At 37.4% G+C, this 16222-nt stretch overlaps 1 protein-coding gene across 1 annotated transcript in view; it reads left to right on the top strand.

Annotated features, from left to right (window-relative positions):
• CCSER1 (coiled-coil serine rich protein 1) overlaps window positions 1-16222 on the top strand; it is a 1275856-nt gene that overhangs the window by 451688 nt on the left and 807946 nt on the right. The gene's annotated exons all lie outside the window — the stretch shown is intronic.

Here is a 16222-nt window from a genome sequence, read left to right as displayed (position 1 = left end):
AATATTCACAAATCAATCAGTGTGATATACCGTAATAACAAATTGAAAGATATCCATATGATAATCTCAATAGATGCAGAAAAAGCCTTTAACAAAATTCAGCACCCATTTATGATTAAAACTCTTAAAAAAAAATGGGCATAGAAGGAACCTACCTCAACACAATAAAGGCCATATTTATAAGCCTACAGGAAACATTATTCTCAATGATGAAAAACTGAAAGCATTCCCCCTAAGATTAGGAACAAGACAAGAGTGTCCACTTTCACTACTATTATTCAACATAGTTCTGGAAGTCTAGCTATAGCAATCAGAGAAGAAAAAGAAAGAAAAGGACTCCGGGTCAGAAAGGAAGAAATAAAGCTCTCACTGTTTGCAGATGACATGATAGTATACACAGAAAAGCTTAAAGATAGTATCAGAAATTATTAGAGCTAATCAGTGAATTTAGCAAAGTTGCAGGATACAAAATCAATACACAGAAATCACTTGCATTTCTATATCCTAACAATGAAAAATCAGAAAGAGAAATTAAGGAATTAATCCCATTCACCACTGCAACAAAAAGAAGTAAATACCTAGGAGTAAACTTACCTAAAGAGACAAAAGAACTGTACACAGAAAATTATAAGACACTGATGGAAGAAATCAAAGAAAACATAAACAGATGGAGAGAGAGATATTCCATGCTCCTGGATAGGAAGAATCAGCATTGTGAAAATGACGAGACTGCCAAATGCGATCTATAAATTCAGTGCAATCCCTATCAAATTACCAATGGCATTTTTCACAGAACTAGAATAAAAAATTTCACAGTTCATATAGAAACACAAAAACCCCCAAATAGCCAAAGCAGGCTTGAGAAAGAAGAATGGAGCTGGAGGAATCGAGTTTCCTGACTTCAGATTATACTACAAAGCTACAGTCATCAAGATAGTATGGTTGTGGCACAAAACAGAAATATAGACCAATGGAAAAAGATAGAAAGCCCAGAAATAAACCCGTGTACCTATGGGTACCTTATTTTTGACAAAGGAATATACAATGGAGCAAAGACAACCTCTTCAATAAATGGTGTTGGGAAAAGTAGACAGCTACATGTAAACGAATGAAATTTGACTATTTCCTAACACCATAAACAAAGATAAACTCAAAATGCTTTAAATACCTAAGTGTAAGACCAGAAACTATAAAACTCTTAGAGGAAAATATAGGCAGAACACTCGATGACATAAATCAAAGCAAGATCCTCTGTGACCCACCTCCTAGAGTAACAGAAATAAAAATAAAAGTAAACAAGTGGGACCTGATTAAACTTAAAAGCTTTTGTGTGGCAAAGGAAACTATAAACAAGGTGAAAAGACAACCCTCAGAATGGGAGAAAATAATAGCAAATGAAACAACCAACAAAGGACTAATTTCCAAAATATACAAGTATCTCATACAACTCAATACCAGAAAAACAAACAACCCAATCAAAAAGTGGAAAAAGACCAAAACATATATTTCTTCAAAGAAGACGTACAGATGGCTAAAAAACATGAAAAGATGCTCAACATTTCTCATTATTACAGAAATGCAAATCAAATCTAAAATCACATAGCATCTCACACCAGTGAGACTGGCCATCATCAAAAGTCTACAAAAAGTAAATCCTGGAAAAGGCGTGAAGAAAAGGGAATGCTCTTATACTGTTGGTGGGAATGTAAATTGATATAGCCACTATGGAAGACGGTATTGAGATTCCTTAAAAGACTAAGAATAAAACCACCTTTTGACACAGCAATTCCACTCCTAGGCATATACCCTAAGAAAACCAAAATTGAAAAAACACATGTACCCCATTGTTCATTGCAGCACTATTTACAATAGCTAGAACTGGAAGCAACCTAGATGTCCATTGACAAATGAATGAATAAAGGAGTATTGTACATATACATAATGGAATATCACTCAGCCATTTTAAAAAGGAACACATTTGAGTCAGTTCTGATGAGGTGGATGAACCTAGAACCTATTATACTGAGTGAAATGAGTCAGAAAGAGAAAGTTAAATATTGTATCCTAATGCACATATATGGAATCTAGAATAATGGTCAGTCAGTCAGTCAGTTCAGTTGCTCAGTCATGTCCGACTCTTTGTGACCCCATGAACTGCAGCACCCCAGGCCTCCCTGTCCATCACCAACTCCCGGAGTTCACTCAAACTCACGTCCATCGAGTCAGTGATGCCATCCAGCCATCTCATCCCCTGTTGTCCCTTTCTCCTCCTGCCCCTAATCCCTCCCAGCATCAGGCTTTTCCAATGAGTCAACTCTTCGCATGAGGTGGCCAAAGTACTGGAGTTTCAGTGTTAGCATCATTCCTTCCAAAGGAACACCCAGGGCTGATCTCCTTTAGAATGGTCTGGTTAGATCTCCTTGCAGTCCAAGGGACCCTCAAGAGTCTTCTCCAACACCACAGTTCAAAAGCATCAATTCTTCAGCGCTCAGCTTTCTTCACAGTCCAACTCGCACATCCATACATGACCACTGGAAAAACCATAGCCTTGACTAGATGGACCTTTGTTGGCAAAGTAATGTCTCTGCTTTTGAATATGCTATCTAGGTTGGTCATAACTTTTCTTCCAAGGAGTAAGCGTCTTTTAATTTCATGGCTGCATAAAAATGGTGCTGAAGAATTTATTTATAGGGTGGCAATGGGGAAACAGAATAGAGAATCCACTTATGGACATGAGGTGAGGGGAGCAGATGGTGAAATGTATGGAAAGAGTTACATGGAAACTTACATTACCATATTTAAAATAGATAGCCAACGGGAATTTGCTGTATGGCTCAGGAAACTCAAACAGGGGCTCTGTATCAACTTAGAGGGGTGGGGTGGGGAGGAAGATGGGAGTGAGTTTCAAAAGGCAGGGGACATATGTATAACTATGGCTGATTCATGTTGAGGTTTGACAGAAAACAAAAAAATTCTGTAAACCAATTATTCTTCAATATAAAAATAAAAAGAAAAAAAATGTGTGGCTCTTTCAAAATTCATGGTCAAAGAATGTTACTCTGATCAGGGGATATTTTAGCAGAGATTTAAATGAGAAAAACGAGAAAGCTATCATCTCTCTATGGAAAGAGACTTGAAGACAAGCGCAAAAGTCATGAAGCAAGAGACTCTTTGACCTTTTAGGATTAGCAAGAGTGTCACTATGTCTGGAACAGACTGAATGACTGTACAGGTAATACAGTATCAAATCAGAGAGAAACCAGATCATGAAAGTCCTTATAGGCTGTGGTAAGGACTTGGAATCTTACTTTGTATGAGATAGGAAACAACTGAAGTGTTCTGGGAAAAAAGAATGACATCATCAGACTTTATTTTAAAACTATTACTCTGATTTCCATGTAGATGTAGGCATCAAAAGGACAGGGTAGGAGAAGAAAGGCAAAGCTCTTAGAGTTGAGAGATAAGTGGTTAAATGTTAAGTGGATAAGCACTGGTGAGATTTTAGACACGTTTTGAATCTGAGTCATCAGAATTTGTTAGTAGATTGTATGTGTGATATCAAAACAAAGAACAGTATGATAGATTATTCCTTTTTCTAAGATTATCTACATTTTCCTATTTTTACCTCTTTTGCTATCTTTCTGATGTTGCAAATAGTAGGCATCTTATGTAGAGATTAACAGAGTCTTCTCTGTGTGTGCACACCCCAGGTGTCTCTTCCTCCTCTCATAAAGACAGGTCATCTAGGGTTAGAACCCCCTACCCTTCACTGCCCCCATCAGGGTATCCCTTTGAAGATCTCATCTCCAAATATGGTTACATTCTGATGTACTGGGAGTTGAACTCCAGTCTGAAAATTTTCAGGGGACACAATTCAGTCCATAACAGACAGACTGAAGACTGCTATATTAAATCTTTCCCTGACTCAAGGGAAAGAAGAATAAATTGCACCCCTTGTTGGGGAAATGACAAAGCTTTGGAGCAATTTTTAATGTACCATATAAATATGTGATATTCCTTTATGAATCTAGTTACCAGTGCTATTAAATTCTGAATCATTTGTGAGGGAGTTTTGATTTGAGAGAATGAAATAGGAAGGAAATAAGAGATTTTCCTTAAATGTTTCCCTATATTCATCAGTGCACTTATTTGAGTATATTGTCCAATGCTATTTTAATTTCTATTAAATTTGAAAACTTCATTTAAATGTCATCATATTGAATTAACTTGCAGTCCTTAAAATCTTGTAGTTAAGAATATTAAAGAATTATGGCTAGAAAAGTATTTTACTTAAAGTCTTAATTATAAACACTGAGAGTAAAATTGAAATGCTAGAACTTGTCAATATTAATACAAGCTAAAAATAACAGCATACTCCATCGTATCCGAACCCCATCTTGCATATTCTTTCTTAAATTTAAATTTAAGTGAGTTGAATTTCTTCATTTTTGCATAGGTTACTGCCTTAGATTTCTCCTATTGTTTTTGAGTTCTCCAGAATAGGAGGAGGAAAGAATTCAGGTACAGAATGTGAAACACTTTTGACTTTTATGTACATAAAAAGGAGGATATTGAATTATTGTTGGCAAAATCCTAAAGCCAATAAAAGCCTTCAAATTTGGGAAAAAAAAAAAAAACCTTCATGCTTTTCTTGGGGAAAAAAAAAAAGAATTTTAAGAAATTAAGTCATTATGACCTCAACCTTGGTTTGGGGATCCATTTCAGAGTGGATTGCCATCACTGAAATATTTGTTCACGGTGTCAGCAAAATACCAGGGCTATTTTACTTGGAAACAGTTGGCCTCAATAGTGTGCTCTGTTGCTTAATACCCATTGGTCCCAAGTGTCTAGAAACCTTGGTTTGAGGTAACAGGTGGCAGCCATTGCTCTAGACACCAATATTAATAAGCTCTCTTTTAAAATGTAATGCAGATGCCAGATACTGGAACTGGCTTGGAATTGATACTATATTTAAGATGATATCATTATTAGTGATAATTTAACCAATTGGTCTCATGTATAATACATCTAGTGCTCATTTCTTATCTTTGCATATTTCATATACACTGTGGAGGGCTTCACAGGTGGCATGGTGATAAAGACTGCTTGCCATTGCAGGAGACATAAGAAACAGGGTTTGATCTCTGGGTCGGGAAGGTCCCCTAGAAAAGGAAATGGCAACCCACTCCAGTATTCTTGCCTGGAAAATTCCATGGACAGAGGAGCCTGGCAGGCTACAGTCCATGGGAACTCAGAGTCAGGTACAGCTGAGTGCACACAGGCATGCATGTGGATCATATGCACTTTTTCTTTTTTGTTTGTTTGTTTGTTTTAAAATATAACCTCTTGCATTATTTGAGCTTATATGTAAGTGAAAAGTATTACTCCAATGTATTTTTTAAAGTAATAAATTAGTAATCAAGGTAAGATTCAAAGACTGTAATCCATTATTAGCATGGCTGTCTGTGATGGACCATGAATATGAGATGATGTCAGAGATGGACTCAGTATGAGCTTAGTTTATCTGGCAATGGCTTTCATCTCTTCATTTTGGAATCATCTATTAAATAACAAATGGATTGTGGAAGTTGAATCATATCAGGGTAAAATAAAATGTGCAGGGAATTAAGTACAGTTAATTCTGCCATGCCTGTGTGTGTGCTCAGTAGCTAAGTCGTGTGTGACTCTTTGCGACCCCATGGACTGTAACCCGCCAGGCTCTTCTTTCCATGGAATTTGCCAGGCAAGAATACTGGAGTGGGTTGTCATTTCCTTCTCCAAGGTACCTTGCTGACCCAGGCATTGAACCTGCATCTCTTGCATTTCTTGCATTGGCAGATGGATTCTTTGTGCTATCGGAAGGCCAATGCTACCATACATTAAATAATTTAGAAATGATTGCATTTACTTTGGTTAACTGTGTAAAGTTAAGAATATTAGACCTACAGTATTTTATTAAGACATTTGGCATCCTTTGTTTTAATTATACTATATGGGCATATTAAATGGGTGTACTGACAAATGCAATACAATAAAATAAGCAAATATTCTGGGTAAAATAAGCAAATATTCTTTCCTGAGATTTTTTGTATCACAAATTTAACATTTATTCAGTGCATTACATAGCACATGTAGATAATTTGACAGAGATTTTATCTATAGTAACTCTGATAAGCAAAACTGGCATATTAATGATACAACATAAATGTTGGCTAGTAATTATGAAAAATCAGAATTCTAGTTATTCTTGTCCAAAATAAAAGATACCCTTAATAGTGTACAGAAATGTATGAACATCACTATTTATTTTTGTTTTATTTTTTAAATTAATTATTTATTGGAGTATAGTTGTTTTACAATGTTGTGTTATTTTCTGCTGTACAGCAAAGTGAATCAATTATATATATATATACCCACTCTTTTTAAGATTTCCTTCTCATTTAAGTCAGCACAGAGTGTTGAGTAGAGTTCCCTGTGTTATGTACAGTAGGTTCTTATTAATTATCTATTATATATATATACACATTAGTGTATATATGTCAATCCCAATGTCCCAGTTCATCCCAACTCCACTCCCCCCTTGTTAACTGTAAGTTTGTTTTCTAATCTTTGACTGTATTTCTGCATTGCAAATTAGTTCTTCTGAATCACGTTTCTAGATTCCACATATAAGCAATATATGATGTTTCCCTTTCTGTTTTTGACTTGCTTCACTGTGTTTGACAATCTCTAGGTCCATCCATGTTGGTGCAGATGACGTTAATTTGCCCCTTCTCATGGCTGAGTAGTATTCCATTGTATGTATGTACCAGGATCTTCTTTATCCATTTCTCCGTCGATGGACATTTAGGTTGCTTCCTTGTTCTGGCTATTATAAATAGTGCTGCAATAAATGAGGTGCACACATCCTCTCGAATTATGTTTTTCCCAGATATATGCCCAGGAATGGGGTTGCTGGATAATATGTTAGGTCTGTTTTTAGTTTGTTAAGAAATCTCTGTACTGTTCCTCTCAGTGGCTGGACCGATTTACATTCCCACAAACAGTGGAGAACGGTTCTCTTTTCTCCACACCCTCTTCAGCATTTATTGTTTGCAGTTTCTTTGATGATGGCCATTCTGACCAGTGTGAGATGATGCCTTATTGTAGTTTTGATTTGCATTTCTCTAATAATTAGTGATGCTGAGCATCTTGTCATGTGTTTTGCTTAAAATGCATTCCAGAAGAGATCAAGAAAGGTGCAGTGTGTTTTGCAGATGCTTAACCTTTTTCCATCTTGGATAGTGACTGATACATAGCACAAGAAATTGGAATGTAAACAATTGCTAGACAGATGTTAGAGTCTAATCAATAGCTAAATAGCAATAGTTGTGAAGATACATGTAATTTGAATTTTCTGAGTAATTACTATTGTCAGATTCTCAGCTAAGGAAATACTGTTTTCTTTTAAGTTCTTGCATTATACTATCAGTTGTCAGCTTCTGTCTATACTGGGACTTGCCCTTTTTCTCACATAATCTCATTTACTGCAATGAATCTGGTAAGAAACTCATCTCATGAGATGTGACAAATATTGATAATATTGACTAAACCGGTTTTATTAGAAGCTTATTCATGTTTTTCTTATTAAGAATAAAAATTCATTTAAAGTTATTAGGCTCTGCTTAATGAGAAAGTCTTTGGCAGTAGCATTTGTGCTCAAATTTTTTAAAAAGCTGAGCAGAATTGTCAAAGCATAATTAAAGGTAAAAGAATTAAGCTCACTTTTCTCCCATAAGTATCTTTGCCAGGCAATAGAAACTTTGGCAATAGAGCCAAATTGGAAAATGGAGCCATGCTGGTTGCTATACCATGTTAAAGAAAGATGGGTCATAACTTCTGGTAATAATCCCCGCTGTGACAAAGTCGACAGTGGTCTGTCTTCTTGCTAACATTAGCTGTTTCTCTCCTCCTCTATCTTGTTCTTTTCTGTGGGCCTTAGTGATGATAGTTTTCTTATTGTCATTTCTCACTATTTCTGCTTTTTTCCTTGAACATAGTGAGTCATTCAGAACAATCTTACTATGTGTAAGATCTTATATAAAGGTACAGGGGCAGAAATATTTTATTCAAACTGTTTAAAGCTATAGCATATCATCATGCTAGTTGTATTTGAACATGGCCTAGAAAAGTGTCAGTTCCTAGAAAATCAAATGGTGCTAATCAAATACAAATTATAAGAAATAGGAAGAATTTTTACATCATCCACTATTGTCAATTGCCTGCATCTCTACATGCAGACGTAGATATGTTCATCAAATAGGATGGACACTGCCTAAATAAGTAAATGTTAGTTTCTCTGTCATGTATGACTCTTTGCAATCCCATGTACTGTTGCCTGCCAGGCTCCGCTATCCTTGAAATTGTTCTGACAAGAATACTGGCGTGAATAGCCATTCCCTTCTCCAGAGTATCTTCCTGACCAAGGGATCGGACCTGGGTCTCCTGCATTGCAAGTAGATTCTTTACTATATGAACCACGAGGGAAGCCTGTATCTATATTGAAATTATAAAGTTTATAGATAGTATAGGCTTTTGTAAATATATACTAAATTTTCTATAAGTTCATATCTATCTAATTGCAATATCTTAGAAAGATGTAGTTAGTGTGTTAATTTCAGTGTTACTTCACTGTGCTAGTTAGTGTGTTAATTAGTGTGTCACTTCAGTGTGTTAGTTTCATTTTATTCCTATAACAGACTACCACAAATTTGATTCCTTAAAGCAATGCTAATTTAGTTTCATATAGTTCTGAAAGTCAGAACTCAGAATTAGGTGTCCCTGGACTGCAATCAGTTGGCAGGATTGAGTTCTTACTGGAGACTCTGATTTTAAGAATTTTAAAGTCAGGCGATTAACTACCTTACTTTCATCTTCAGACTTATCCTCCTTTGCCACAGACATCACTGGAGAAAGAAAAGGGGCATTATTCTTCATATCACAGTTAGTAATGGCACATGAGTAAGATATCGGTCTTATTCCTAACATAGGGATCTTTTTCTTCATAATCATTGAGGTAATTATATAAATTATTAGAATGCACATTACTCTTCTTTTTCTCTGAATTCTTAATGACTATTATGTGAATACACAGTAAGGGATAGCAACATGGAACAACAGACTGGTTCCAAATAGGAAAAGGAGTACCTCAAGGCTGTATATTGTCACCCTGCTTATTTAACTTCTATGCAGAGTACATTATCAGAAGTGCTGGGCTGGGTGAAGCACAAGCTGGAATCAGGATTTCCAGGAGAAATATTAATAGCCTCAGATATGCAGATGACACCACCCTTACGGCAGAAAGTGAAGAAGAACTAAGGAGCCTCCTGATGAAAGTGAAAGAGGGGAGTGAAAAAGTTGGCTTAAAGCTCAACATTCAGAAAACTAAGATTATGGCATCTGGTCCCATAACTTCATGGCAAATAGATGGGGAAACAGTGAAAACAGTGGCAGATTTTATTTTGGGGGGGCTCCAAAATTACTGCAGATGGTGATTGCAGCCATGAAATTAAAAGACGCTTACTCCTTGGAAGAAAAGTTATGACCAACCTAGATAGTGTATTCAAAAGCAGAGACATTACTTTGCCAACAAAGTCCATCTAGTCAAAGCTATGGTTTTCCCAGTAGTCATATATGGATGTGAGAGTTGGACTATAAAGAAAGCTGAGCACCAAAAAACTGATGCTTTTGAACTGTGGTGTTGGAGAAGACACTTGAGAGTCCCTTGGACTGCAAGGAGATCCAACCAGTACATCCTAAAGGAAATCAGTCCTGAATATTCATTGGAAGGACTGATGCTGAAGCTGACTCTCCAATCTGATGCGAAAAACTGAGTCATTTGAAAAGACCTTGATGCTGGGAAAGATTGAAGGTGGGAGGAGAAGGGGACAACAGAGAATAAAATGGTTGGATGACATCACAGACTCAATGGACATGAGTTTGAGTAAATTCCAAGGGTTGGCAAAGGACAGGGAGGCCTGGCATGCTGCAGACCATGGGGTCATAAAGAGTCAGACATGACTGAGCCACTGAACTGAACTAAAGAGTGTTTTGATGAAAGTGAAGGAGGAGAGTGAAATATTTGGTTTAAAATTCAATATTCAGGAAACTAAAATCATAGCATCTGGTCCCATCACTTCATAGCAAATAGATGGGGAAAACTGACCTTTCCCATTCCTGTGGCCACTGCTGTGTTTTATATATATGTGTGTGTGTGTGTATTTATGAAAATCTATATCTATTGGAGAATACTGTAAATATACATATTTATAATTTTATAGTTGTATATTAGAATTGGTATTAAAGTTAGTGGGGACTTTGAAGAAGAATTTTCCAGTTGGGGTCAGTTTTCCTTCCAATCCCAAAGAAAGACAATGCCAAAGAATGTTCAAATTATCACACAATTGCAATAATTTCACATGCTAGCAAGGTAATGCTCAAAATCCTTCAAGCTAGGCTTCAGTACATGAACCACAAACTTCCAGATGTGCACTGGATTTAGAAAAGGCAGAGGAACCAGAGATCAAATTGCCAACATATACTGGATCATAGAAAAAGCAAGGGAATTGAAAAAAAAAAAACAAGCGAAAACTTATTTCATTTCACTGACTACACTAAAGCTTTTGACAGTGTGGATCATGACAAACTGTGAAATATTCTTAAAGAGATGGCAGTACCAGACCAGATTACCTGCATCCTGAGAAACCTGTATGTAGGACAACAAGCAACAGTTAGAATCGGACATGGAACAATGGACTGGTTCAAAACTGGGAAAGGAATACATCAAGGTTGCGTATTGTCAGCCTGCTTATTTAACTTATATGCAGAGTACATAATTTAAAATGCAGGGCTGGATGAAGAACAAGCTGGAATCAAGATTGCCAGAAGTATCAACAATCTCAGGTATGCAGATGATACCGCTTTAATGATAGAAAATGAAGAAATAAAGAGCCTCTTGGTAAAGGTGAAAGAGGAGATTGAATAGCCTGGTTTAAAACTCAACATTCAAAAAGTGAAGCTCATGGCATCTGGTTAGCAAATAAATGGGGAAAAGAGTGGAAACAGTGTCAGATTTCATTTTCCTGGGCTCCAAAATCAATGTAGACAGTGACTGCAGCCACAAAATTAAAAGATGCTTGCTCCTTGGAAGAACAGCTGTGACAAACCTGCTACTGCTGCTGCTAAGTCGCTCAGTCATGTCTGACTCCTCACGACCCCATGGACTGCATGCAGCCCACCAGGTTCCTCCGTCCATGGGGTTCTCCAGTCAAGAGTACTGGAGTGGGGTGCCATTGCCTTCTCCGGTGACAAACCTAGACAGTGTATTAAAAATCAGACATATTCCTTTGCCAACAAAGGTCCATACAGCCAAAACTATGGTTTTTTCCCAGTAGTCATATATGGATGTGAAATTTGGAACATAAAGAAGGCTGAGCACAGAAGAACTGATGCTTTTGAACTGTGATGTTGGAGAGGACTCCTGAGAGTCTTGGACAGCAAGGAGATCAAACCAGTAGATCTTAAAGGAAATCAACCCTGAATATTCATTGGAAGGACTGATACTGAAACTGAAGTTTTAATACTTTGTCTACCTGATGCAAAGAGCTAACTCATTGGAAAAGATCCTGATGCTGGTAAAGATTGAGGACAAGAGGAAAAGGGGGCAACATAAGATGGTTGGATCACATCACTGACTCAATGAACATGAGTTTGAGCAAACTCAGGGAGATAGTGAAGGACAGGGAAGCCTAGCATGCTGCAGTCCATGGAGTCGCAAAGAGTCAGACACGACTTAGCGACTGAATAACAACATGCCTATTTAATCTATAAATGTATATATTTAATTTTACTTATTTATTTTGGCTGTACCACATGTTTGTTCCTGTGTGGGCTTTTCTCCAGTTGCAGTGAATGGGGGCTGCTCTCTAGTTGCCGAGCATGGATTTCTCATTGTTTGGGCTTCTCTTGTTGAAGAACTCTGGGTGTGCAGCCTTCAGTAGTTGCTGCTCCCAGGCTCTAGAGCACAGGCTCAGTAGTTGTGGCACAGGGTCTTAATTGCTCATAGGGACTTAGTTGATCTGGGGCATGTGGGATCTTTCTGGGTCCAGGATTGAACCTGTGTATCCTGCATTGGCAGGCAGATACTGGGAAGCCCGTACGTAGATTTATAGGCTTTATATTCCTTATTTCAGTGCATAATATAGAATTAATATGTAATATACTAATAATAGATGAATGAGTGAATTGTGGAATGAATACATGGTGAAAATAGTCACCTAAAACCTAATTTATTTCCTACTGTTTTATCCTATTGAAATTGAAAGCCATTTCATTAAATTAAGTATTGATAAGCTGATGTATATAACAAGCCTATCAAGCTATACAACTGGCCTGCCAAATTTTCTGTAGCTTATCCATTTTTTTCCCCTATGACTCTAAACAGAGCTGGACCAATCCAGGGTAGAAATTTTCTGTATGATACTAACTCAGTGCTAGGGAATTCAGCATTTAACTGTTCTTATTATTTGTCAGGATCTCATCTTGTATTCTGAAATTGTGGCTTCTGCTTAGCTGGTATTTATGTGATAACCATTGCCTAAGAGATAACAGCATTCCTGCCAACTGTTATTTGGATCTATAAATATTACCTTTCTTGTGATTATTCTGTAGCCAAATGCTATATACATTTCCAGTTTCTCCAGATTGAAAATCCTGAAAGCTGTGTACTTCTTTTGAGTATTAATCTTCAATACAAACAATTTATTGTCTCATTTTACAGGTAAGAGTATTGAAGCTTAGTGCAGTTAAGAACCTAATTAGAGGTCACATTGCTAGTAAATGGCTCAGCTGGAATTTCAGCTTAGGTTTCTAAAATTCTAAAGAATGTAGCCTTTACTACAGAAAGTGCAGTGTTTTTCTCTTAAGCATGATAACTGCTCATGGGTTTTATATAACTGAAGGGAATAAAAATACTAATAGAGGTAGAGATAAAAGAGGAGACAAATGAGAAGTGAAGAGAGGAAAGAGAAGAAGAAAAGAAATAATATGCATCCCTTCATTCCTAAGGCTTGAATTTTGTTGAGACCATAATCCTGATAAGATTATGTATTTCATTGACTAACAGACCTACTAATTTTGAGCCAGCTTTGCAATCCTGGAATAAAAGCCACATGCAATATTGGTCATTTGTCTTAAATACAAAGACTATAATTTCCTTTAGCTACTTTAAACAGCAGGAATTTTGTGATTTAGTCAGTAAGTTGTGTCCGACTCTTGCGACCCCATAGACTGTAGCCTGTGAGGCTCCGTTGTTCATAGCATTTTTCCAAGCAAGAATACTGGAGTAGGTTGCCATTTCCTCCTCCTATTTGGAGAAGGAATTTTAATATAGTATATTTGACAATTTACACAAAAAGATGTCCTTTTCATTATAGGGGGCTGGAATGCAAACGTAGGAAGTTAAGAGATACCTGGAATAACAGGGAAATTTTGCCTTGGAGTAAAAAATGAAGCTGGGCAAAGGCTAACAGAGTTTTGCCAAGAGAACACACTGGTCGTAGCAAATAACTGCTTCCAAGAACACAAGAGAAGACTCTCTGCACATGGACATCACCAAATGGTCAATACCAAAATCAGATTGATTATATTCTTTGCAGCCGAAGATGGAGAAGCTCTATACAGTCAGCAAAAACAAGACTGGGATCTGACTGTGGCTCAGATAATAAACTCCTTATTGCCAAATTCAGACTTAAATTGAAGACAGTAGGGAAAACCACTAGACCATTCAGGTGTGATTTAAGTCAAATCCCTTATGATACACAGTGGAAGTGAGAAATACATTCAGGGGATTAGATCTGATAGACAGAGTGCCTGAAGAACTATGGATGGAGGTTTGTGACATTGTATAGGAGGCAGTGATCAAGACCATCCCCAAGAAAAAGAGATTTAAAAAGACAAAATGGTTGCCTGAAGAGGCCTTACAAACAGCTGAGAAAAAAAGAGAAGTGCAAGGCAGAGGCAAAAAGGAAAAATATACCCATTTGAATGCAGAGTTCCAGAGAATAACAAGGAGAGATAATCATGCAAAGATGGGCACAGTAAAGGACAGAAATGGTATGGACCCAACAGAAGCAGAAGATATTAAGAAGAGGTGGCAAGAATACAGAGAAGAACTGTAGAAAAGAGATCTTCATGACCCAGATAACCACGATGGTGTGATAACTCACCTAGAGCCAAACATCCTGGAATGCTTCAGGACTGGAAAAGGTCAGTGTTCATTCCAATCTCAAAGAAAGCAATGCCAAAGAATGCTCAAACTCCCACACAATTGCACTCATCTCACACATTAGCAAAGTAATGCTCAAAATTCTCCAAGCCAGGCTTCAACAGCATGTGAATCGTGAACTTCCCGATGTTCAAGCTGGATTTAGAAAAGGTAGAGGAACCAGAGATCAAATTGCCAACAACAGTAGGATCATTGAAAAAACAAGAGAGTTACAGAAAAACATCTACTTTTGCTTTATTGACTGTGTTAAAGCCTTTGACTGTGTGGATCACAACAAGCTGTGTAAAATTCTTAAAGAGATGGGTATACCAGACCACCTGACCTTCCCCTTGAGAAATCTGTATGCAGGTCGAGAAGCAACAGTTAGAACTGGACATGGAACAACATACTGGTTCCAAATAGGGAAAGAAGTTATGTCAAGGCTGTATGTTGTCACCCTGTTTATTTAACTTATATGCAGAGTACATCATGAGAAACGCTGGGCTGGAGGAAGTACAAGCTGAAATCAGGATTGCTGGGAGAAATATCAATAACCTCAGAAATGCAGATGAAACTGCCCTTATGGCAGAAAACAAAGAACTATAAAAAGCCTTTTGATGAAAGTAAAAGAGGAGAGTGAACTATTTGGTTTAAAACTCAGTATTCAGAAAACTAAGATCATAGCATCTGGTCCCATCACTTCATAGCAAATAGATGGGGAAACAGTGGCAGATTTTATTTTGAGGGCTCCAAAATCACTACAGATGGTAACTCCAGCCATGAAATTAAATGATGCTTGCTGCTTGGAATAAAAGCTATGACCAACCTAGACAGTGTATTAAAAACAGAGACATTACTTTGCCAACAAAGGTCCATCTAGTCAAAGCTATGGTTTTTCCAGTAGTCATGTATGGATGTGAGAATTGGATTATAAAGAAAACTAAGTGCTGAAGAATTGGTGCTTTGAACTGTAGCGTTAGGGAGACCTTTGCGAGTCCCTTGGACTGCAAGGAGATGGATCCAGTCCCTCCTAAAGGAAATCAACCCTGAATATTCATTGGAAGGACTGATGCTGAAGCTGAAACTTCAAATACTGTGGCTACCTGATGTGAAGACCTGACTCATTTGAAAAGACCCTGGTGCTGGGAACCATTGTAGGTGGTAGGAGAAGGGGATGACAGAGGATGAGATGGTTGGATGGGATCACTGACCCAATGGACATGAGTTTGAGTAAGCTCCGGGAGTTGGTGATAGACTGGGAATCCTGGCGTGCTGCAGTCCATGGGACCGCAAAGCGTTGGATGCGGCTAAGTGACTGAACTGAACTGACAGTTTACAAAATTTCTTTGAGTGTCATCAAACCATGCTTGGATATCCTGGGACAAGATGCCTGGAAGGGATAAGCTGTACTGCCAGGGTGAAGGCAAGAAAGAGAAAAAAGGATGGGGATATGGATGATTGATTTGTAGTATATTTGTTTAGAGGAGATGGGGTTTTCTGATAGAGTAAGACGTAAGATGAAGATAATATTCATCTAGTCATATTAAAGTTTCCTTTTCATTTTAAAATTGAATGCATTATTTTGTTTATTTTTACCTTCTGACTCCCTTCACCTATTTCTCCTGTGCCTGTCCTCTGGCAACCACCAATCTGTTCTCGGTATTAATAAGCTTCTTTTCTGGTTTCCACAGATAAGAGAGATCACATGGTATTTGTCATTCTCTGTCCGACTTATTTAGCTTGGCATAATGCCCTGAGGTTCATCAGTGTTGTCACAGATGGCAGGATTTCATTCTCTTTTTATGGCTGAATAATATTCCATTGTGTGTGTGTGTGTGTGTGTGCATGTGTGTGTGTGTGTGTGTATGTATAACACATTTTTTATCCATAGTCATCAATGGACATATAGATTGTTTCCAT

The sequence above is a fragment of the Budorcas taxicolor genome, chromosome 6, assembly GCF_023091745.1.
Source record: "Budorcas taxicolor isolate Tak-1 chromosome 6, Takin1.1, whole genome shotgun sequence".
NCBI lineage: Eukaryota > Metazoa > Chordata > Mammalia > Artiodactyla > Bovidae > Budorcas > Budorcas taxicolor.
This window is presented reverse-complemented; position numbering and strand designations above follow the sequence as displayed.